Raw genomic sequence first — 23,495 nt, 5'->3', positions numbered from 1 at the left:
GTGGGTGCAAGTTGTGTGGGTGTGCATGCATGCACGTGTTGTGTGGGTGCACATGTGGCGTGTGTGCATGTATGTGCATTGCGTGTTGTGAATGGGTGCGCATCTTGCGCATGTGTGCATGCATGTGTTGTGTGTGCATGCATATTGTGTGTAAGTGCACATGTGCACAGCATATATACATGTGTGCAATCACATGCATGTCAAGTGGGTGCATAAGTGTGTGTGGCTTGTGTCCACACTGTGCGTGCACATGCATGTGCATGTTGTGTGGGGGTTCACACGTGGCATGTGTGTGTAGGTGCGTGTTGCATGTGGGTGTGCATGTGCACATGTGTGTGGTGTTTGTGCATGTTCCATATGCATGTGCATGCATGTTGTGTGGGTGCACACACATGTAGCATAAAGACACGCGGGCGTGTGCAACCACATGCGTGCTGAGTGCGCACATGCGTGGCAGGTGTCCCCTCACAAGAGCGTTGTTGCACATGGGCGTGTGCATGTGTGTGCTGTGCATGTTGTGGAGTACTCGTGCGTTTTGTGGAGGGTGTGGAGTGGTGTGGTGGTGTGTGTATCCCCGGCACACCCCGCCCCTGTTGCCTCCCTCAAGGTCTCGGGGGCCGCATCTCGCCGGGGCCCTCTCCCCTCCCCTCCCCTCCCGCCGCGCACCTGCTCTCGCCGTTCGCCTCCGCCTTTCCCCGGGAGGGAGAATTTTCCCTCGGTCCCTTGCAGCAGCAGCAGCACCAGCAGCAGCCCTCGCACGCGCGCGCACACACGGACACACACACACACACACACACACCCCGACACCGACACCCGCACGTTGTGGATCCGAGGCGGCCGTGTCTCCGCGCTCCCTCCCCGCCCCGGCTCCAGCTGTAGCCGCCGCCGCCTCGCACAGGCTTCCCGCCGCCACGGGGCGTCCTTCGTCTGCAGCATCTCCGGCGCGATCGCCACCGCGCTCCGCCCGGGACAAGGGGGGCTCGCAAGCGCCGCGCCGCGCCGCGCCCCGGCCCGGCCCGGCGGCGACCGCTGCTGTTGCTGGCTGCTGGGCACCGGCGGCAGGTAGGTGCCAGCATCTGGGCTGCGTCCCACCCCCGCTCCCCGCGCGCGGCTGCGGTAGCCCCGGGCTGCGCTCCCCCGGCCCCGAGCGGCGGCGGCGGGTCTCGAACCCGCGGCGCCCCATTCATTCCGCCCGCCCGGCCCCGCGCCGGGCACCTGGGCCCGTGGGGCGGGCACGGGGGCTCCCTCGCGCTGATTGGCTGCGGGGGGCGCCGAGAGTTTGTTTGCTGGCCCCAGCCCCCTGCCGGCACCCTGAGGGCGGTGGCTTGGCCGGGGCACGGCGCTGGCTCTCCCCGGCTGGGCGGGCTGCCCTCATCGGGCTGCCCCGCGGGACCTTTTTGGTGGGCGGGCCCCCCCAGGAGCCAGCTGACTCTCACCTGTAGGCTCCTGGCTGAGGGGGGAGGGGATAGACCCATGGAGAAGTAGGTGGGTGTGTGTGCACTCAGACTCGGAGAAGTAGGTGGGTGTGTGTGCACTCAGACTCGGGGAAGTAGGGGAAGAGGTGTGTGTGTGTAGACTCAAAGACTCAGAAGTAGGTGGGTTTTGTGTGTGTCTGTGTAGATTCAGATGCAGAGAAGTAGGTGAGTTTTGTATGTATCTGTGTGTGTAGACTCAGACTGGTAGAGAAGTAGGTAGGATTTGTGTGTGTGTGTAGACTCAGAAGTAGGTGGGTTTTGCATTTGTACATGTGTGTGCACTCAGACTCAGAGAAGTAGGTGAGTTGTGTGTGTGTGTATAGACTCAGAAGGGGGGGACCTACATCCTGCCCTGGTAAGGTAAGAGACTTGATGCTGGGTGTGATACCTGCCTTGGGTTGCTCCTGGCCGTGAGGGCGGTTTGCTGCGGCGTGTGTGGCACAGAGAGCCCGCTTGCCTCTGGCACACTCGCTCTTTCTTTCAAACCCTTTGAGAGTTGGTTTGGGCATCTTCCAAGGGGACATAGAGGCAATTCGTCTCCGGGCTGGGGGAAGGAAGGAGCTCTGCGATCATCCCAGTGAGCCGTGTGTTTCATGTATCAGCTTGCTTTGCTCTCCAAGTTCTGCCAGGACATCATGGCTTTGATGCCTGTTGTGAAAGGTATATTACTTGTTTTCTCTCTAATTTGAAAGGCAACTGGGGGGGCAAAAAAAAAAGGGAGGGGGTGAGTCCAGGGTTTCGGAAATGACAAGTTGAAAGGAGTTTAAAATAGCGCTTGTGGTGCCCAGTGTGAAATTCCAGGTACGCGGGAAAGAATAGCAACTGCCCCACAGGCTTAGGCTTTATGTCAACTCTTTCTTTGTGGCGGCATCCTTTCATACATATGCTCTTCTGTCTCCGGATCTAAGTATGTTGCGTTTTGCTGCTAGAGGCTGATGCCGTCGTGTTCTTGGAGATGTCGTCACAGGTCTCCAAATTGTCTGGTTTTAATAATCTTCTAATCCTTTGTTTTAGGAAGCGTTGTCAGTGTAAGACACATGTGGAATTCTTGGTTGTCTCTGAAGCTTTCATGTCTGCTCTCTTGCAGTCTGTATTTTTACACTGAACAGAGGAGCATATTACTTAGACTTTTCTGTCTCTCCCAGGGAGCAGAAATGATTAAGTAAATAAACTGAGATCCAAAAATAACTACAGTATGAATAATACCTACCCGGCTGTAATCTGAGTGATGCATGCTTTGCTTGTAGCACATGTTCTGTTATGTATAATATGTATGGAACTTACTGTATACAATAACTGTAAAGTAGTAAATGAAATCTTGTACCACTAGAAGCGGGCTATATTACGCTCTTTGACAAGTTAGGAGAAACTGTCGATATTGTGGCGGAATGATTTTGCACACGTGTAAGTATGCGCTGGTAGAGTACTCAAGTCCATTTGTTGTCAGGATAGTTTGTTTTCATTGTCCTGGGGTATTTCCACCCTTTCTCTTAAATTGCTTTAGAAAGATTTCTATAGACTATTATTCTTCCCCCTCTCTTCTCCCTGTACATCTATTTGACTCGTTCATCTTTGTATTTTAAATGATATATTTATAAAAACAAAAATGCCTTCTCCGTTTAAATTTTCAAAGGCATTGTTGTGAGGCAAACTGGGCAATAGATCACAAAATCAGACAATAGTATTTTGTTCCCTAGCAACCACCCACTGTGAATAGAAAACAAAACGAGAGAGGATGCTTCCACATCATGACAGCCATACATTGAAACCCTAAAGCAGATGAGGAACTACTAAGTGTGAAGTGAGGCTTGCTCCTGTTTGGTTTATTTTAATTTCCCTTTAAAATATTTCACTTTTGTGAGCAAGGGATTTGTGCGTTGCAGTAAAATGGTTACAATTTCATGTGCTCCTCATAGCTTGATGTCTCTGTCTTTTTAAGATGACACACGATTAATAATATTTGTAGAGCTTTGATAAATAACAACAATTCTAAATATTTATTTTTTTAAAAAGAAGTGATTACTGGACCTGTGAGAACCTGTTTTTCTGTTTATCACTGACACTAACTATTATGCAATATTTATTGAAAGTTACTCTTTTTCATTGTTGTATCTTCAGTATGTTATCTTTATAAGAATTTAAAACAATTTTTGGCACTCATAGAAATGGTAAGTAAAACCTAGGGTTTTGCTCTGCTTAGTTGAAATTCTTATGGCCCAACCCACTCCTGTTGAAAGAAATGGAAAAACCTGCTATAGTGGGAGCAGGACTAAGTTCTTAATTATTAATCTTTTAAAGTTATCTTGATTAATGCAGTAATTTTCCTAGTGTGCATGTCTCGGCACTGACATGAAATCTTGACGTTGGACCATATTTTAATCTTGGATGCATTACATATACTGCCATCTATGTGAAAAAATCCATTAGTGCATGCTGTGGACCTAAACCCTGGATCTGTAGTTACTGCCTATCAGTTTTCAGCTTTTATTTTAACAAGCTTTGGTTCTTAAAATTCTGGCAGCGATATTTTTACTGTGGTGGAAAAAAGGAAATGTATGGTAACACGTTTAATGGGCTGAGGTACTTTTGGATTATCCTTCTTAACAAGTTCTTATTTTTTTTCCCTCTGTAGTAGAAAGTTACAAAAATTGTGTATGCGTCAGTCTTTTGTATCATAAATAGAAGATATTTTGTAATTGGTTATCAAGCTGATAGATCACTTTCACATGTGAGATTAGGGAAATGTAGATGTTTGATACATTCAGTAGAATTAAAAGATCTTGTATGTATTTGTAAACTGAAATCAGAAGGACATTTAATTTGGGACAGTAGTATGCTTACTATCCATGCATTATTAAACAATGACATTCATGTTTGGCATGGGTACTGGATTCCCTGAGTGGCTTCTTGGGATTCGCAACATTATTTTTAAAATCGAATATGCTGTTATGTATTACTTACTTATAATATAAAGGTGTGTCTAATTCATCTCAAACAGTAAGATTTTATAGTGTTATAACATGCATACAATTTGAATAAACATGGTTGAAGTTGAGTGGTCAGAGAATATTATAATTCTGTCAAGTACCAGTGAGTAGCTGTTTTCCTATATACATTTCAAAACATATATTTTAGTAGCATAGTAAGTATACACGATTTATAACAAAGCACTTGAGGTTTGGTAGCCCTTGCGAGTTTAAAGGAAATAGCAATTTTTAAAATATTTCTTCACTGTTTTTCTTAGATGGCAATTCCTCTGAAGTTAGAACCTTGTAGCTAGGTGGGCCACAGACTAATCTAATTGTGCTTTAGCCTCCTGACCATTTTGACCCCTCCAAGTTTATACAGCAGAAAATGAAACGGCATTGAAAAAAGAAAAATGTGTGAACAAAGGACCTAGAGGGAAGAAGATGTAGTGCAGTGCTTCTGTCCCTAAACTGTTAAAGACAGTTAGAAGTGATTTTTGAATACTCTCCATGAAACTTCTGTTATGCTGACCGCTGCTGCTGCAGGTACAGTGGTAAATACAAAATCTTGGATTAGAGCTGCTGTGTAATTTTACTCTTTGTTGCATCTTTCCTTCCACCCCTGAAATCTGGTGCATTCTTTTTTCCCTTCCCACTCCTTAACCTCATCCCATTCAGTGAACAAAAATCCATCCCTCTGTGTTGGAAGATGTTTGGTATGCTCAGATTAAACATTTGTCATATCTCTCTTCCACATCCCCTTTATTTGTTTATGAAAGGAAGGTCCAGATTACGATGTGCTCATTTTAAGGCTTTATGTGGGATTTATGTACTGTGGACTTGGCCTATGATTTTCATTGATGTCTTTCTTAAAAGTATACCAACAGAAAGAAACCTAGGAGTCCTCACCAAAAATGAACTAGCTAAGCAGTTATTAACTGAAAAACCTGGATGTATCCCATCTTCCTTATGCATCTGTACCCCAGGGCACCCTAAAGTATGATACATTTTTGGCTAGGATGTGGGGAATGAGTTCCAAAGCTAAGGGTCCTTCAGAAAGAGTTACCTACTAGCAGTCTTATCTCTTTAAACTGAGGGGATTTTACAGACTCCTTCACTGATATCACCTAAGCACAGAGGGAGAGAGAGAGAGTTCCCCTTGAGTAGGCAGACCCCATGCTGTTTAGGGTATTGTCTACATGACAGTGGCAGAGTACTCTGTCATGCTGCTGAGAAAACAAGTTGGCCACATCCAGATGAGCATGGTTGTGTGGTATGTGGACACATACCACATGTCCAGGTGTTCTCCACACTGCAAGGGAGCAGCACAGAGGTGGGGAAGGGGAGGTTGACTCCTGGATATCCAGGGAGCAAAAAATCCCACCGGTGGGGAGGGGAAGCAGTGGCGCATGTGGGGGCAGCATGCGTCACTCAAAACTGGAGTTGGGTTGGCTGGAGCTACACTCCAGCTGTCAGCCAGGCTCTAAGAGGCAGGATCACTGCTGCTGCAGCCCTAGGAGGCCCCCAGGATCCCAGGTAAGGCTGCTGGGGCTAGCCTAGTGCTGGCCCCAGCCTCCCCTACCTCACCTGGGGTAACCTGCTGTGCACCGGAGAACACAGGTGTTCCCCAGGGACAACTAGCAGTGGCACAAGGTGCTCTGCTGCTGGCTGACCCCAGGGAGCCAAACATCTGCGCTTGTCTGGACGTGGCTGTCCTGCCTGCTTCCTTCAGCTCTGTGCATATCACCTTGGAAAATGAGGTAGTGAAGCAGCTTCCAGGACTCTTGAAGCCACCATTTCTGAGCACTGTAGAAACCCAGGTTTTGAGTACAGTTCCAGAAGTGTCCCCAGGGAGTCCTCATGACCACACTTCTGGGGTTGAGTGGAACTTACTTCACTCTCTGAGTGGGAATGAGTGGATGGAACTTATTTTCTCAGCAGCTTATTGAGACCTCTGCCATTGTGGTGTGGACAGAAAAAAAAAACATTTATTTATTTATTTATTTATTTTAATTGTAGAGTTGTTAGGGAGTGTTTGTTTTGTAGCGTTAAGTTGTCTTTCGGTGGTGTTGCATGTTTTATTGATGGCAAGAGGCAGGAAACTGAGGCTCTGATTCAGCAAAGCACTTAATGGTTTAACTTAAACCATATGCTTAAATTCATCTTTGTCCAGCAAGATCAATATGACTTAAGCTTAGCATGTGTTTAAAGTTAGGTGTTCAATTAAGTGCTCTGTTGGACTGAGGCCTAAAGCAAAAATTATTTTAAACTTACCAGTTTCTTTGGAAATCTAGGATGGGGAGTAAACAAAAGATGAATGAAATTCTTAGGAATGCTAGATTAGATGGTGTTGTAGAGAGGACAAAATTTGGAACAATGCAAGCCCAACTGGAGAAAGAATTTGAAATATAAAATGCTTTAATGGAAGGAGAAACCTTGGAAGCAGTAATGCTAGAAGAGACCTAGGAGTGTTACCAGACAGCAGATCACACATGAGCTGGATCTGGTTACAGAAAAGATTGTCTCATTTTTTTTAGTTGATTACACAGCATTACAGAACAAGGAATTTGAAGACTCTTTCTGTAAGACTCTTCAGTGAGTCTTCCTGGACTTTCTGAACACAGAATTACAATTATTTTATTGACAAACTGAATAGAGTTCAAAGAAGAGCAACAAAAATACCAAGGGGCCTGGAGGAGTTATCTTAGAAGGAAAAAATAATAGCTAAATGTATAGATTTGGCCTTGAATACAGGGGGCGGTGGATTAATAGAGCACAGATATCTGAAGAGTGTTAACACCAAAGGAGGAATGTTTAACGTGGTTTTGGGAGGCTATCTGGAAATAATGTGACAAGAAAAAACTGAGGCAGACTTGGGTAAAAACTTGCAGTGGATTGATGGATTAGGACTCTGTTGATTGTGACATTTAAAGTGAGCTTGGATACATTGCTAATAGCCTTGCTGCAGGAAGCAATTCTCCATTTTCATAGAGATGGAGTGGATAATCTAATGGGTCCTTTCCATATTTAAGTTTCATTCTCATTCAAGATAAGATGGAAAGTAGGTCACATTTTCGGCAGACCATGCTTGATATGGTCTCTCTCAGCCTACAGTGTTTACTTTGCCATAATGTAATTCGTGGTGTAAGAAAAACTGTCTTTGTGTTTTATAAATTTTATATTGTGGTCTTACTTGGTGCTACAGGGTTCATCTGAGTTAGTACTTGGAGAAGGGACAGGCAAAGAACACCAGTGTAGGAAACCATGTTGTCTTTTTTTCTTTTTCTTTTTTAATCTAAATATTAAGTCAACAGGTCAGTGTGATTGATATACAGGACACTGCTGCTGGAGCTGCCTTCTCTTCTCTACCTTCCTGCCACCCCTGTATTGTGCCCTTTACTCACAGTAGCTGTTTCCTGTGAGCTGGGTGGTCTTTAAGCAGCTGCTCATCAGGGTCTCCTGTCTTCTTGCTTTACTAGTGGAGTGGTGGATGGAGAGTGGGTCTACTTGCGCTGAAAGCCCAAGGAATCAGAAAATGCATTTGTGTAAGATGTCTCCCAGCTCCATGCCTGAGAATATACTGTAGGTAAGGTGCAATGTTTCCAGCTCTCACAATGTATGCAGTGTTTTTGAAGCTGGAATTATGCATTTATGTAAGACACTGGTAGCATATTAAGAAACAAGTATGTTTTTTGCATTTTTTTGTCCTCCAGCCAAAGATTAAAAATATGATGAATAGCAACTACAGACTTGGAATCCAGGACAATGACAATAACCAATAGCTTATCCTTTAAAAACAAATCATGTGCTCTAAGCCAATTGCATCCTGTGTGTGGTCTGACTTTGGGCTTTTAAACTCCTGGGTTTAGTAATGAGTGGGGAAGAGAGTTGGTCAAAGTAGCTAGCCAGGTGAGATGGTGTAGGATTTATTGGTTTGATAAATGCATGGTTGGTCCCAAAGTCTTTCATATGGACTACAAGTGTTTGTAGAGCCAGGGCTTATTGACTGTTTCGTTTTGAAGCTGGAATGAGATTCTGCCTGTTACCTAGCTTCCTCTTTGGAAAGGTCTTTTTAGCATCTTTATTTTTAGCTTTAAAAAATAAGGATAATGAAAAGCCTTTCAATAAAATTTAAGTATACAGTTACTTGTAATACAGCCCCACAAATAGAATCTCATGGTATGGGTATACTTGATTGCATGGATAGATAATAAGGGAGACATGGTGTCTTCTGAGCAGATCTCTGGTTCTGCTCAGTACTGTTAAGAGAATGAAGCTGTTGAATTAAAAAATATTTGGTTCCACAATTTTTGTATGCAGTTTCAGAAGGGTGTTCAGCAAACAGTAGAAGAAATTTAGATGCTCAGAATGTAATTGCTGGAGTTGGAACTTAGCCAGGATTATCAGTGTTAACATCCTTCCAAGAAAGAAAAAAATGTTCTATAGGGAATAGGAGAGGAGTTATCCTCTTCCTGTTCTAATTCACATAACCTATATCTTTTTAAGGAGAAAAAGCCTGTACTTGCATGCAAGTACAGTAAAAATCTTATATTGATAGAGGGTCTTATCCTGTAAAATGCTTAAGTTGTTCAAGTGATACGTGGGAGTGCTTCGTACTAATGAAGAGCAGCCATTTCTGGACTAGAGCATGATAGTAACTCTATTTAGACATTTCTAATACACCTATTAGTGTGGTACACAAAAATCTCTTTGGGTGGGAAGTGAAGATATCAAACTGTCAGATATCCCACTTAAAATGGCACAGTGAATTTGGAGAGAGCATGAAAACTGCATTAAAATCATCTTCCTAGAAAAGATGTGAACATCCAGACTGGAAAATTGCTGAGGGGTCTTTAATTGTGGTAAATTGCTTTATTTTTCATCTGCAAATAATAAAATACTATGTTGGTATGAAATGCTGGCAAAAGGTGTCCCCTAATCAGTTATGTATTCTGCGTATGAAATAAAAGCTGCTAACTGTCATAAGCTAAAGGAATTGTCCCTTGGGGATAAAGACCTGTGCTTTGGTGATGGAGATACTTGGGTTATTCCCTGCTGATGCTCCACAGTAGGATTAATAGTGCTGGATTCACTTCAACGCTAACTCAGAAGGAACTTACCAAATAAGCGATCCACTTAATTCACTGAGAGTTTTCCTTGGAGTTGTGACATTACTTACTTGGCATTTTTTTGCAGAAATTGTGAAAAATGGCATTGTCTGTGATCTCCAGGAAATATCTCACTGGCTGGGATTTCCTGTGAAAATAACCTGAAGCTTTTTATTTATGTAATTAGTTGTTTTAGATGTCCCAATGCTCCCTGTGATACAAAGCCAACACGATTGAGGGCTACTGTCTGCTAGTGATATAGACTAAGTGAAGGCACCAGTCAGTGAAGTGAAAATTGTTCTGTGCCATCTTTTAAGAAGTTAAATGCAATGCTGTACTCAGTAGATGAGTGAAAAGCAAAATACATTTCTGCTCAGGACTGTGTAAAGCAGTTCCCTGTAGGAACTCTACATTCAGATGGTGGTAAATTGATCGTCTTACAATTCCAACCAATTCAGTGGATGTAGAACATGCAGGCTCAGTGCATGGAGAAGTCTTCGCGCTGTAGAGACAGAGAATGTCAGCTGCAACTACTGGTGGATGCTGCATGGTAGGGTTTAACAACTTAAATTAATTATTTCTATTAAGGTTAGCATTAATTAGTATTTCTAACTTTTTTTGTAGAATGCAGCATATAATAAATTATGATATGTTATAATTCATGCTGGATATAAATTTATATGTATACTATATTTAACGTTAGGTTTACATTTTAACATTTAGATTTATAACAGTATGATAAATTATATGATATAACTTACTTTCCATGGGATTTGCTATTAAATTATATGGTGTATGCCTCTTTCCCAATCAGTGGCAATGGGTGGGGCCCCTGGGAAATGCCCACCAATCAGTTCTTCATGCTGTGAAAATTGCTTTGTCTCACCATGGGTTAAGTAGACCCCTACATATGAGATCACAGCCCAAGGTGGTACAGTTATAGCTACATGACAGAAGCTTATGTTTACAGTCCTCTGGGAGATGGGCAAATGTATATAAGCGGATCGGCTACAGATCTGCTAGCTTCAGAAAGTCTGCCTGTCCATGCTTGCTTTCATCTCCCATCTGATTTTTCACAGCGCGCAGTGAAAATGTAAACAAAATGTGGTGGACGGGCACACGTATAAGCAAGCACTCTGTACAGTTCTGCTAGCTTCAAAGAGCCTGCCTCTCCATGCTTGTTCCTGCCTCCCATCTGATTTTTTTCACAGTGCATACAGTGAAAATGTAAACAAAGTGTGGTGGACAGATTTGTTTGTTTCATGTCTTAAGAATTAGAAATTTTTGTGTGTAAAAGAGGGAAAAAATAATTCTGACTTCAGCTGTTTCTGGAGTTTCCTTTTCTAGTGATTCCTTCTCAACAAATGAAAGGCCATTCTGCCAGTATGTAATTGCAAGGAACACATTGGAAAGGTGTGAAGAAGGTACTTGTTTGCCAGTGAGAGTTCTGTGGATACTTCTCTTAAGAAATAGATGGAAACAGCCCCCTTTTATTGAACCAAGGAGCAACGGCTTGGTACAATGGCATGGATGGCATAAATTTTCAGTGACTAGAGAACTGGGCTTTAAATTTAAACTGCCAACCTGCAGGTGAGAGTCTTGGTACTCTGCCAATGTGCTGGGCTATCCAGTTGCTCATCAAGCTTGTAAGTATAAGGCACACTGCATGTTTAATGCTGTTACCTGAAGGGTGGTGAAAAACTCAGGTTTTAATTATAACTAACTTGGTTTTGGGGTCTTATTTTCTGGGGGGAGGGAGTTGGGATTTTTTTTTCCATCTTTTTAATGTCTTTACTCAGAAATAAGTAAGGTGTTTAGAAAAATGTAAAGTTAAATGTATGTTCTGATTTCTGTCTGTGGATGGACACAAAATTACTAGAAAAGTAAAGGGGGAGGGGAAAAAATCAAGTTCTTGCTGCTTATTAAACAATAAATAAGGTAAAAGAACTATGTAAAATCTGGAAGAAAAGGGAACCACTGTAGAGATGGGTAATTCAAGAGAGGGGCTTGGCTACTTGGTGTAATTAACTGTTCATGAATTATATAGTTCACTATTAGGAACTGCAAGGTAGGCAAGAAGTAAAATAGTTCAAGAAGGTACAACTGGTGGCCCCTAGGTTGCATGTGGCCTGCAAGGGGTTAACACGTGGCCCTTAGGCTCCCACCCAGCCATTGTTCTTACCCTCTGTGAAGGGGGTCTCTGGGTGCCCCCTCCCTTTTCTGGCTTCCGCTTCCTGTCTCTGTCCCAGGGAGTCAGGTGGGGTGGCACTGAATAGCCTGTGGTGCTGGGAGAGCTGGTGGCCTGAAGTACCTGTGCAGTGTAGTGCAATTGAGAAGCCCACAGCTGGGGGTGAGACGGGTAGTTTATTAATTGTGCAGGGGGAAGGGGGCACCCAAATGTTGTGCAGCCCTGAGCTAGCTAATCTTATTTTTCCTCTTCAGTCTTCCCAGTGGTGAAGTTCTACTGATGTGAAAAGTATTCGGTGCTACACACTGGTGATGCATAGGGGATGCACATGCACCCCCTGAGATTGGCGGTGCACCCCCTGAGGAAAATTGCTTCTGGCAGTGCCTGTGAGTGGTCACTGCTCATCCCCCCTCCCCCCAATCCCCCTTGACCGCCTATGGGAGCTCCCTCTCAGCCCGCCTCTGCCACCGGCCTGGCTGCGGGAGCTCACCACCGCTGCCTGCGGGCAGTCGCCGTGCCCCCGCAGCCTCCAGGGGCATGCGTTGTTCACGGTGCTATATATAGGTGATAACTTAAGAAAGCACCATCTAGTTTAGTGGTGCTCACACTTTTGGCACTGCTGGCCAAATGAGTGGTGGGGTGCCCATCCACGGGTTGGATGGGCCTGTGGAGCCCTGTGCCGCCTACACCTAGCCAGAACCTGATTCCAACACACAAGGGCTAGACAGGGGTGATGTGGGGCCTTGGACCCTGATTTGGTCAGGTGGAGGCAGCATGGGGCTCGCTGTTGCCCATGCTCAGCCAGGATTGGGCTCTAGGACTTCATAGACATTAGGGCTGGAAGGGACCTTGGAAGATCATCGAGTCCAGCTCCCTGCCCCAGGGGCAGGAAGTCAGCTGGGGTCATAGGATCCGAGCAAGATAAACATCCAAATTTCTCTTGAAGGCGTTCAAAGTAGGTGCTTGAACCACCTCCGATGGCAGGCTATTCCAGACCTTGGGGGCTCGGACAGTAAAGAAGTTCTTCCTTATGTCCAGCCTGAGATGGTTTTGGAAGAGTTTATAACCGTTCGACCTTGTCATCCCTTGGGGCGCTCTGGTGAACAAACGTTCCCCTAAATCCTGGTGAACATCCCTTATAAACTTATAGATGGCCATCAGATCACCCCTGAGCCTGCGCTTTTCCAGGCTGAAGAGTCCCATAGCTCTCAGCCTATCATCATAAGGTCTGTTTACCTGACCTCTGATCATGCATGTGGCTCTCCTCTGGACTCTATCAATCTTCTCAATATACTTTTTGAATTGTGGGGCCCAAAACTGGATGCAGTACTCCAGCTGTGGCCTCATCAAGGCTGAGTACAATGGGAGAATGACGTCCTGGGATTTGCTTGAGAAGCATCTATGGATACAAACCAGAGTTTTGCTTGCTTTACTAGCCGCAGCATCACAATGAAGGCTCATGTTCATTTTGTGGTCAGTCATGAACCCCAAGTCCCTTTCATCTGTAGTGCTAGCCAGCGTAACACTGCCAAGCCTATAAGAATGCTGCAGGTTTCTCCTCCCAAGGTGGAGAACCTTGCATTTTTTGGTGTTAAACACCATCAAGTTCTCGTTGGCCCATTTCCTGAGCCTGTCAAAGTCAGCCTGGATCTTCTGCCTGTCTTCAGGTGTGGATGCTTTACCCCAGAGTTTGGTATCGTTGGTGAACTTGGCCAGTCCACTTCTGACTCCAATGTCCACATCATTAATTAAGATGTTGAAGACAGAGTCTTGAGGGACCCCACTGCTCACAGGGCACCATGACGATTGGCTTCCACCAACCACCATCCTCTGGGTCTGACCATGGAGCCAATTCCCCAGCCAGCGGATTGTGGTGGACCCAAGGCTGCAGTTGGCCAGCTCCTGTCCAGCTGTGATTGAGTTCCAGGGTCTCTGTGCTGCCCCTGTCTGGCTGGTATCAGGCTCTGGGAGCTTTGTGCAGCCCCCACACACTGTTCTGCGTGCCTGATTTAGCACACAGAGCCATGGCCCATGGGGCTTGTCACAGGATGTGTGGTAGAGCCTCATGGGCCAAGGGGTTGAGCAGCCCTGATCTAGTTTAACATCACCTTTAGGTATGTTAGTAGTAGGAAACAAGGTAGCAAATGGTTTGAAAGAAGAATTGTTTCTTTTCATTACAGATCTAAAATATGTGTTGCCAAAAATTAAGCAACAAGATAGAAAAGATTTTTTGACACACACAAATTCAGAAAATCAGTCTCTTAGCCCATTTAATCTTGAAGGACCAATTGAATAAAAGTGAACGTTGAAGTGAAGGAGCAGAATACTGAGCAAGAATACTCATGTCCAAGTGTCTCATATGCAAAATTATCAAATTCTGCATATGAGACCCTTTTGATACTATCATTATCCACATTGAATAATAGCTGTGATGATAATAGAAGTCCCTGTTCCAGCCATCCTGTGATTCTTTGACATCAGCCTAATTCTGGATGAATTGCTATCAAAAACTTAAACTGCTTGTTAAAAACAATAAAAGGTAGAGGCTTTATTTTGGTGCTGTTTTTTTTTCCCCTTCGCCTTGGCGTGGTACAAAGTATGCATATTAAAGGTGTGACTGAAGTACGTCATCTTGAACACGCCTCCTTCTGTATTTAATCTCTCAGTCTACTACTGGACACAGCAGATGAGGAAATCTAGGAAAAACAACTAAAACTGAACGTGGATGTTAATGCAAGATGGCTGGCTAAATGTAAGGAATGACGTGATCCTGCCTGCAAACATCTGTGCAAAGATAAATGCAGCCCCACTTAATGTATCATTTATGCCTCTGTAAAGAAGACCACAGAACATTGTATCCAAGTTAACAATAAGGCCAGCCAACAGTGCTATAAAATGTATGGCAAAGAGGTGCTCTTCAGATGCTTGAAGGACAAAATGATGAGAGAATTCATGAAGTTCAGTCAGTTTGACCTTCTGATGTTTGGCTGTTCAATACCCTGCATGCCATGGAGAATGAAGAACACACTGGAAATCTGGAATTTCAGTAATTGTTTACAAGCTGCCATCAACCTCATTGTTACATGGAGGTTTATATCCCAGTTTTCTAATGATACTTAGTGACACTCAAGAAGATTGTGTCTGCCTTTTGATCCAAGTACTATAAGCACGCTTAAATTGTATAGTGAGCATGACCTCATGGGACTGATGAAAATATAGTATGAATCTTAAACATCAAGAGGTTCCACAGAATGACTAAACTTAGCAAAGCAGAGGAAGTTAGTTTTATGGTTTCAGATGGACTATGACAGATTACAGGCTGATGTGTGCACTCTCCCAGTGGAAATCTGGGTCAGTCTAATTAGTTAGCAAAGTACCACACAAACTAAAAAATAAGATATGTCTGAGAAGCTGTAGAAACTTAAGCACAGGTCTGATCATGAATAAAATGATCAAAGACTGAGAGGAAAAAGCCTGATTATATGGTAACTGGAATAAAACAGTGAGAGAGCCTTCTTTTATATAACTTAACATTTGAAAATTGAGATTCCTATCCTAAATCCACGTTTTGTAGGGAAATAATCACAATTCATTGCACCCAAATGGTGGAAAATAATGAAAGTAGAACCAAAGAGATATTAATGATTGAATTTCAGTTTTGAAATGATCTGCTCTATTTTTCCAGCCATTCTTTTACCACAGTTTCTCCAAATGGGATATGTGGTGAATTTCTAAAGAGTATGCTAGAGAGTATGCAAAAAGATGAGAAGGAAAAGGGGAATTATACCTGGAAGTGAAGAACAACTACAGTTTTTCTTGGGTTTTTATAGATGTATGCTACCAGATTGTGGATTGACTTTGCAAGTGTCACATGTATCTTTTCCCCAGGGGGAGTAGGTAGGGAGATAAGTTGGTGGTGGGGAGGGGCCACGAGGCCTCATTTCTTACCTTTGTAACATGATCAGTAACATTCACCTCATTTTTGACGGAAGTAGAGTAGTGAATCTGGCAATATTGCAAGCTTCAGTACAAACATGTATCCCTTTTTAAAATATTTTCTGGACTCTCCTGTGCAACAAACTTAGTCCCAGGGCACCCCAATGGAGTTGCTCGTCTTAAAGTGTGTCCTGTCTCAAGTGTCCATTTGAATTAAATCTATAGGGCTAGATTCTGAATCACAGTGCTTTAAATCTGGAGTCATTTCACAGATTATGGGAGAATCTGTCTTGATTAACAGTTAGGAAGTACCGACAGTCTGGTTCTTCATTCTTAAGTTTCTGATATGGTCCAAGGAAGAATATTTAGCTTTATATTTCTCCAGCTATCTAATTTATCCAAAGTTGTCTTCATTTTGGAGTGAGGTTCTTAAATTGGATTTTATTGTCAAAACCCATGTAGCTAATGCATTATCTTAACTAATTGTATAGTTATCAAGTTACATAATGCTATCATAAACTTGAGTTACAGTGTGAGGACAATTGTTTTCAGTAGAAAGGGACCATATTATTATAAAGCCCATTATTGTGCAGTAACTGCAATTAACTCATATAACCTCTATGCTTGTTATGTCTTGTAGAAGATCCAAGGTGACCTACAATAGGTCAGTTATATAAGAACAGGGACCCTGAGGCTGAGGGTCAGTTTATTAGCACAATACTGTGGTTAAGATCAGAATTCACTGTACTTGTCAATGAAACAGCTTTTTGTAAATTATCTCATTTAAGGAATGCTCATTTAAGGGTGTTGTGTAACTCCTAATTATTTCTATTATGAAGGAAAGATAAAAATGGATGGACTGGTGTTTATCAAGTACTTTTCTGGGCAGATATTTTAGAAAATATACTGTAACTGCATCACTGTGCAATGTGTTATTCACTAGTACCTATTTATGTCTCTCATTAAATGCAGTGCAGTAGGTGCTTCTTATATTCTGAAGGAAAATATTTCCTTTTATGTAGAGTGTATATATACTATTTTAAGCATTATAATAAAATGAAATTACTGTGTTGTCCCTAGTATGTGTAGAACAAATGTTGATTGGGGCACCTGTTTGTACTTTCAGGGATCACTTCTATAGTTGATGACTAGAGAAGTGTGTCCAAAAGTGATTAATCTTGGTTTTTAGGGACCTTAGCTGTGTATTTCCTTATGGCTGAATATTTGTGGGTTTTTGGTTTTTGGGGGGTTTTTTGGTTTGTTTTTTGTTTTTAAATATAGTACCTTGAATTGTAATTACCAACATGATGCTTGGGTTTGTTTTTTATTTAAAAAAAAAATCCATGCTCTTTCAAAAGATTTACAAAAATATTTATCACAATTTTATTTATCAGCCTCTTTTTGGATTTCTGAAGTCTCTTTCTCTCTTTCAATTGTAACTTCTAGTTTTACTGCAGTACCACAGTAAATGTACAATGATTCACGTACAATGCCACCCAAAATAAAAGGCTGCTTCCATATCAAAATCTCCCATGAAGACCTTGAAGATATTTAAAAGCAGCTTCATAGAGATTGCTTGGCTAATTGGTTTAATAATTTATTTTGATAAATCAGTCATTGACAAATGATAGAAGAATTAAGTTCTGTGCCATAATAAATGTTTTGATAACTCTGCTTAATGAGAGCCCTTGTAATTACAAGTGCAGGGTAATAGTAATACATACTGCTACATGGGATATTTTGACAGAATCGAGCGTTGTTCCAGGGAAGACTGGTCAGCATAAAAAATGATCATCTCTGTGTTGTGCCAGATTTTTAGGCAGAAAAAGTCAGTTAGGAGTTGCCTCTTTATTTAGTCCTATTATGAATAGGGGTTAAAGAGGGCTGTATGGAAGCCCTGTTTGCTCTACCCACAGATGGGACCAACCCCTAAGCTGTAGGCCTTGAATGGAAACTCTGTCAGTCCAAAGAAATACACATTTCACTTGTCCCTTTTTAAAAAACTTTTGGTTTTACATGTAATTTTCAGAACAAAAATGATGTTGAGTTGCCATATCTGATACTTACTTACTGTTGCATCTGGCCCATCTGTATCTCTCTTTCCTGTGATTTTCTTCTTTCTATTACCTGGTCTACCTTTATTTCTGTTACTGTATTTACTCAACTATAAAATGCCCTCCCCCCCACCCCCATCAGTGGGGGTGGGGGGGGGAGTCCTTTGTCTTACATTTGCATACAAAATGGAGCCAGGGGGTGAGGGTGGGGGGTGGGAATGGGTGACTGCTGTGGCTCTTACTGGCCCTGAGCCCGGGTCAGGGCCAGAATCGGACCCACAGCAGCCTCCTGACCCCGCTTCTTGTCTGCAGCTTCTCTCCTGCCTATGACCTTCGCTCCCCCTTGCTGGCAGACACTGCAAGGGCTGCTCCATCCTGGAGCACAGCACGTGGAAGCTCAGCCCTTGTCTGGCCATGGAGCAGTCTCTGTGCTGCTCATTGGCTGGGCAGGAGAAGGCATTCTACATGCTTCAGGCCTGGGAGTGGCTCCAGCTCAGGCTGAGGTCTGAGTGGGGGGGGAAGGAGCAGATACTGGGGATAGGGATAAGAGGCAGAGGCTGTGGGGATGCAGGTGGCAGGGGGTGGGGGGATAGGAAGGTTGTTGGGAGAAGAAGTGGGCAGGGTAGAAGGCAAGAGGGCTGTCTGACTTCCCTCCCTATCTCTAGCCACTGCTTTCCCAGATGTAGCAGTGTGTTTGGAGGGAGTGGGGGAAAATTCAAGACAACCCTCCAATACTTAGATTCTATACCTGGAAAAGTATAATAAATGTATACATTTTCAATATATAGAATTTAATTATTTGTGGCAGGGGAGGGAATCATCTTATAGTCAGGGTTGTCTTACATTTGAGTAAATACGGTTAATTCTCAGTCTTGCTTTTGTGTTCTCTGTCTCTCTCTCCGTCTCATTCTCTCTCTGTGTTTTTTATTTCTGTAATATTCTGCTGCTCATTTTCTTCCATTTCATTTTCTTCTCCTTTTTTTTTTTTTTTTTCTTCTTGTTCCATCCTCTCTCTAGTACTGTTTTTCCTGCTTCTGTTCTGGTTTTTTTTTTTATTTTCTTTTTTTCCTCTGCCTTTCTGCAATCGTTCTTTTGATTGCAAACCTGTTTATTAGGAAAATGAGTAGGCTGCAGGATCTAACTCTCTTAATTGGAGCAAGTTTCAAGTGTGACAGGTTCTTTTTTTGGAATGTTGTCTTACAATACAACACCAAACAACAGGATCAAGTATGCTGTCATTAATGGGTATTTATATGTCACTGATTGGTATTTTATGTCCTGTGTGATGAAGATTGATGTATGCCATCAAACCATGTACTGTGTATTATTTTCAATAATGTATATATCACTAATTGTATATCTTCAGACACGGCACCTTGGTTTTCTCCCTTGGCAGAATATTGATTTTTACTTAATTTATTTTACTGTCTGAAGTATGTTTCTATTAATTGTAATCTTCCCCCTTAGTGATCCACTTTTCTTCGTTATTTCTAGTCCTACCCCGTAGGTAGTTGTACAGTAGGATTAGCCAGTTCAGAGTTTTGATCTTCCCAAACAAAGCTCCCTACCTGTGAACAATAAGGATCCTGACTTTTGAGGTAACACAGAGGGAATTATTGGTATAGTACAGTGTATCTTACCCCTTTTATTATAGGGTGAGTCAATAGGATGTGTTCTTTATGTGTTTTAAAAATGTCACTAATCCTAAATGCTTAAGAACTGTACTCTTATGTCCTTTGGTTCAACACTCTAATGTGAAATATTTAGTACCATAGGAAAGCTAAATTAGTGGTGAGTCAAAGTAATTAAGGGAAAGTAAATAATCTCCAAGGTTCTCTGTTCCCCATGAAACTAATTTCATATCTTATCCTTCATGTGTTTAAAAATAGTTCCCTGCTAATTCAAGATGCTTGTGTACTGTGTGAATGTGAAGTGCACTTCAATTCTATTGAAAGGATAGTAGATTAGGGAGTTATTTTCAATGGGTTGATTTTTTTTTTTTTTTTCCTCTCTAAAAAAAAAAACGACCAAAAAAAGAGAGGCATTCATTTTGTCAATATGAGTGAACAAATCCTGCTATACAAAACAGTCTTGACATGTGTACACTGGCGTAGGTGATGAGCCAACAATCTTGCTCTAAGTTGTGACAGGGCAGGTTTTTTAATCTTAAATGCAAGGATAGGGGAAGTATTTCTCTCTCTACCACGATGTCTTTCTTCTCTGCAGCACTATTAATTAAGCTATCACATGCATATCCTTTTTACCTGTGATAGATGTGTTTGGACCATATAGATTAGTTTTGTTTGTTTTTTTCCGTCCATGAAACGCATCCATTTTATGTGCTGCATGTTTTAGTCTAACTAAAGTACTGAAGAGCTGCAGTATTGCACTATACTGATTTGATGGTGGTCTGAAGGGAATGTTACAAGATAGCACTGTCAGCTCCTTCAATATCTCTTGTAGTTATCTTAAGAGGACTAATGTATGTTCATGATATGTCTCTGGGTTGCTGTGCAGAATAAAATAAATCTCAAATCTATTTATTTATTGCCCATTAGGTTTTTTTTTTAGGTTTAGTTTTTCTGCTGTCCAAAGAACACGGTCTCTGCAAAATGTAGTCCGTCTTGCCCACAGAAAAGTATTGGTGGGCAGCAACAGAGCTAAAATAGTATGGGACCACTTAAGTCCCAGTGTTCAGTATACATCCTGCATGATTATTTTGACTCTGTCTGCATGTCTACACCAGTAGAGATGCTGCTTGTCTTATTAAAAGACCAGGCATACAGATCTAGGCATGAATTAATTTGCTGAGGGAAGTCGGAGGTAGGGCTTCATTCTGGGTTTACAGCACTTCCATATACATTGGGGAAGCTGTTGCACCAGAACTTCTTGTAGTTTGAGAAAGTATTTCTCCCAAGTCCTAACACTAGTCTAGGAGGATCTGAACTCAACTGTATTATATATAGTGGTCATCCTCATGCTCTCTGAACTCACTGAGGAGTTCTTTGCAAAAAGTTGATTCCTAGCTCTGGCCCTGTAGATTTGGTGAATGAAGGGAGCCATTAGTGGGTACCATATTCTTCAGCGCAAGTTAAACACATTCTCTGTAAAAGGGCATTCTGTGGCCTGTTATCTGTGGTCAAAAGCAGCTTTTTATTAATCTGTCAAAGAAAATGCTGAAAATAATTGGAGAAATGACTTGAGGGAGGGAAAAGCAGAGTTAAAGAGCATTAGTAGGAGGTTGATGTTGCTGGTGAAAGCAGACTATTTTTAAAGCTTTCATACACTGTGTGGTGTATAAAACATACCTTTCTTTTTTTTTTTCCTGAGAGGAGCCATGATGTTATCTCAGTAATTGAAAATAATCTTCTAAAGTTGCTCCTTAACTAGACTTACATGATCCTCTTTTAAATCAGCTGTTATCTTCCCATGAATTTCACAGTAAATGTTGCTGCTGCCTGCGCTTGGATGGCATGGTCCTGTATAACAAATAAAACTGAGTGCATTCCTTTCATGATGCAAAATAAAGTGTTTCTAGCCTAATTGCAATGGTTCTTGGCAGTGCTGCTGAAGTTGAGGATGCTTATAGGTGTTTCCATTATAAATTGCATTTATGAGAGGAGTTGGATGGCTTAATTTTCACTAGATAGAAGCTTGGTGTGTCGTCTCTTAAGGTAAAATGGTTTCATTTTATTCCCTTGTCTGACAAAGGAAAAAATTAGTTCTACAATATGCATAAAAACCCCTTTTACTTTGTTTAAAAACACTCTTTGGTCACAACATAACATTGTTTAATGTATTTGATTCTTGGGGCTCTGAATTGATGCGTCATTGTGCACATCTCCATGGGCTATTCCTGTGTTGTTCATGAAGTATGCACTGCACTGCCTATCTAAAAAGGGATCAAGAAACTCCCAAAGGTATGGAAATAGATGCATTGAACAATCTGTGTAGTCTCCTCTTTGAACAAACACAAGGAATATAGTTGCCTAGGTTAAGTGCCTCTGGGCAATATTAATGTATGTGTTCCTTACCTACAAGGGATGTTGCCAGATGAATTCTTCATATTTTCATTAGTGTTGAGCAATCCCTGTAGACATCACTCACTAGTCATATCCATCACAAGATTATTTGTGCATGTTATATATTTTATCCTTTTCCCACGCATGATGTTAAATCCAGTTTTAAATCCAAGTGTTAAATCCAGTTTTAGTTGTTAGTTATTTTTGGAGGGATTTAAGAAGGGAGGAAATATATTTTGATTAACTTGGCCACATTCCAGGAAAATGCCGTGAAACTGTTCTCTTAATACTATGTCTAGTAGACTTCCTTTTGAGTTTCATGGAAATACTGGTAGGAGCAGGGTTTGTTTTTTTTTTTTTTGTGGGTTTTTTTTGAAGGAGGTAGAGACTTTTGAGAGCTCTCCTAGACAGTAATTCATATACCCAGGTTCAAAGCCTGTTGAAGTTAATGATGTGGATCTTTCAATTGACCTTGCAAAATGTCTGCAGAAGTCTGAAAAGGGCCTACAACTATAACTTTTGAGAAGCATTACTAGTCTAGCTGGTTGTATAAATCTCAATGGAGCATTCATGCCAAGTCCCAATAATGTTAATTGGAAAGTATTGTCAGGGATCCTGGCTTTCTCTGTTCAAAAAATAATTCTCTGATTAAAATTTTGCAAATTCTGTTATTAAACCCCCCCAAATCCATGATTAAAATGAAATGCTACTGAATGTGTGTATGTGTTTGTATGTATCAGTTGAACACAACGTTTTATTGAGATGTTTACAATTTTAAAGCAATTTAGAAGCCCACCAGTGCACTATAATAAAATAAATGCTAAATACCCATACATTTTGGCATTTGATTTGGGGTTTTTTTATCATGGAAAATCAGAGCTCTCCCTGCCCCCTTTTCTCACCAGGACGTGGGTCCATCTGCAGCTGTCTCTCACCACTGCTTTGTGGTGGTGAGCAGCCCTGATATGCCAGTGCCTTGCCCATGCCATTGTCCCTCACTCCTGACCTGCAGCCTCCTTGCTGGTGCTCCTCACTCTGCAACCACAGCCCCTTAGGCCTGTTGGCCCCCCAGAATTGCATGTGGGGCAGGGGCAGGCTGCAATAGAAGAACCTTCTACTGTAGGCTCAGGGATCCCTGCCCTGCTCCTGCTGCCCTTCCCCTGGGGCCTCTGCAGCCCAGTGAGCGGTACCTGGTGTGGCAGGGTGGCACAGGGTGGGGTGGGGGAACTTGATGCTGCTGCTGCAAGGCCCACACTGCTGCCTCCGCTGCTGCTGGGCAAGCAGGGCGTGCCTTGCCATGATGACACAGGGCTCGTGGCAGTGGCATCAAGCTTCCCCGCCTTGGTCTGTTCTGCCCTGCTATGCCAGGTCCTGCCCACCAGGCCACGTAGGCCCTGGGGGAGAGGGGGCAGCAGGGTGGGGAGCCCTGAATTCCCAGTGGGCAGCCTGCCTCTGCCCCATGCACAAATCTGTGGGGCACATGCCCCCCATATGCTCCCAGGATGACACACAGCAGCAGGTTTACAGCCCCCTCTACTCCCCTGGATGAGCCAATTGTGGCCCTGTCCTGCACCCTGCTTGGGGCCTGTGGCCGTGCATGGCCTTGGGCCTCAAGCCCCACACACTGCCCAGGCTGAGCAGGAGCCCCAGCTCTACCCAACTCCCTCCTTCAGTTCCCCCTCACCCCCGACTTACCTGCAGGAGCTGCTTTCCCGGCTGCCTAGCGGCCATGTGCATTTGTGCGTG

The 23,495-nt window shown here is 42.8% G+C and overlaps 1 protein-coding gene across 9 annotated transcripts in view; it reads left to right on the top strand.

Moving 5' to 3' along the window:
• The first annotated feature begins 978 nt into the window (after window positions 1-978).
• ENOX1 (ecto-NOX disulfide-thiol exchanger 1) overlaps window positions 979-23,495 on the top strand; it is a 541,543-nt gene continuing 519,026 nt past the window's right edge. For 3 of the 9 annotated variants that reach the window (XM_059725457.1, XM_059725449.1, XM_059725332.1), the window contains exon 1: window positions 987-1,062. The gene's annotated coding sequence lies outside the window, so the exon portion shown is untranslated. Of the gene's footprint in view, window positions 1,063-1,348; window positions 2,136-23,495 lie in introns of those variants that run through there. The other 6 variants (XM_019500473.2, XM_006258984.4, XM_006258982.4 and 3 more) reach the window with 4 other exon arrangements.

Source organism: Alligator mississippiensis, chromosome 1, assembly GCF_030867095.1.
Source record: "Alligator mississippiensis isolate rAllMis1 chromosome 1, rAllMis1, whole genome shotgun sequence".
NCBI classification, from domain to species: Eukaryota; Metazoa; Chordata; order Crocodylia; family Alligatoridae; genus Alligator; species Alligator mississippiensis.
The sequence above is the reverse complement of the archived record's forward strand: the minus strand, read 5'-3'. Positions and strand labels throughout refer to the sequence as shown.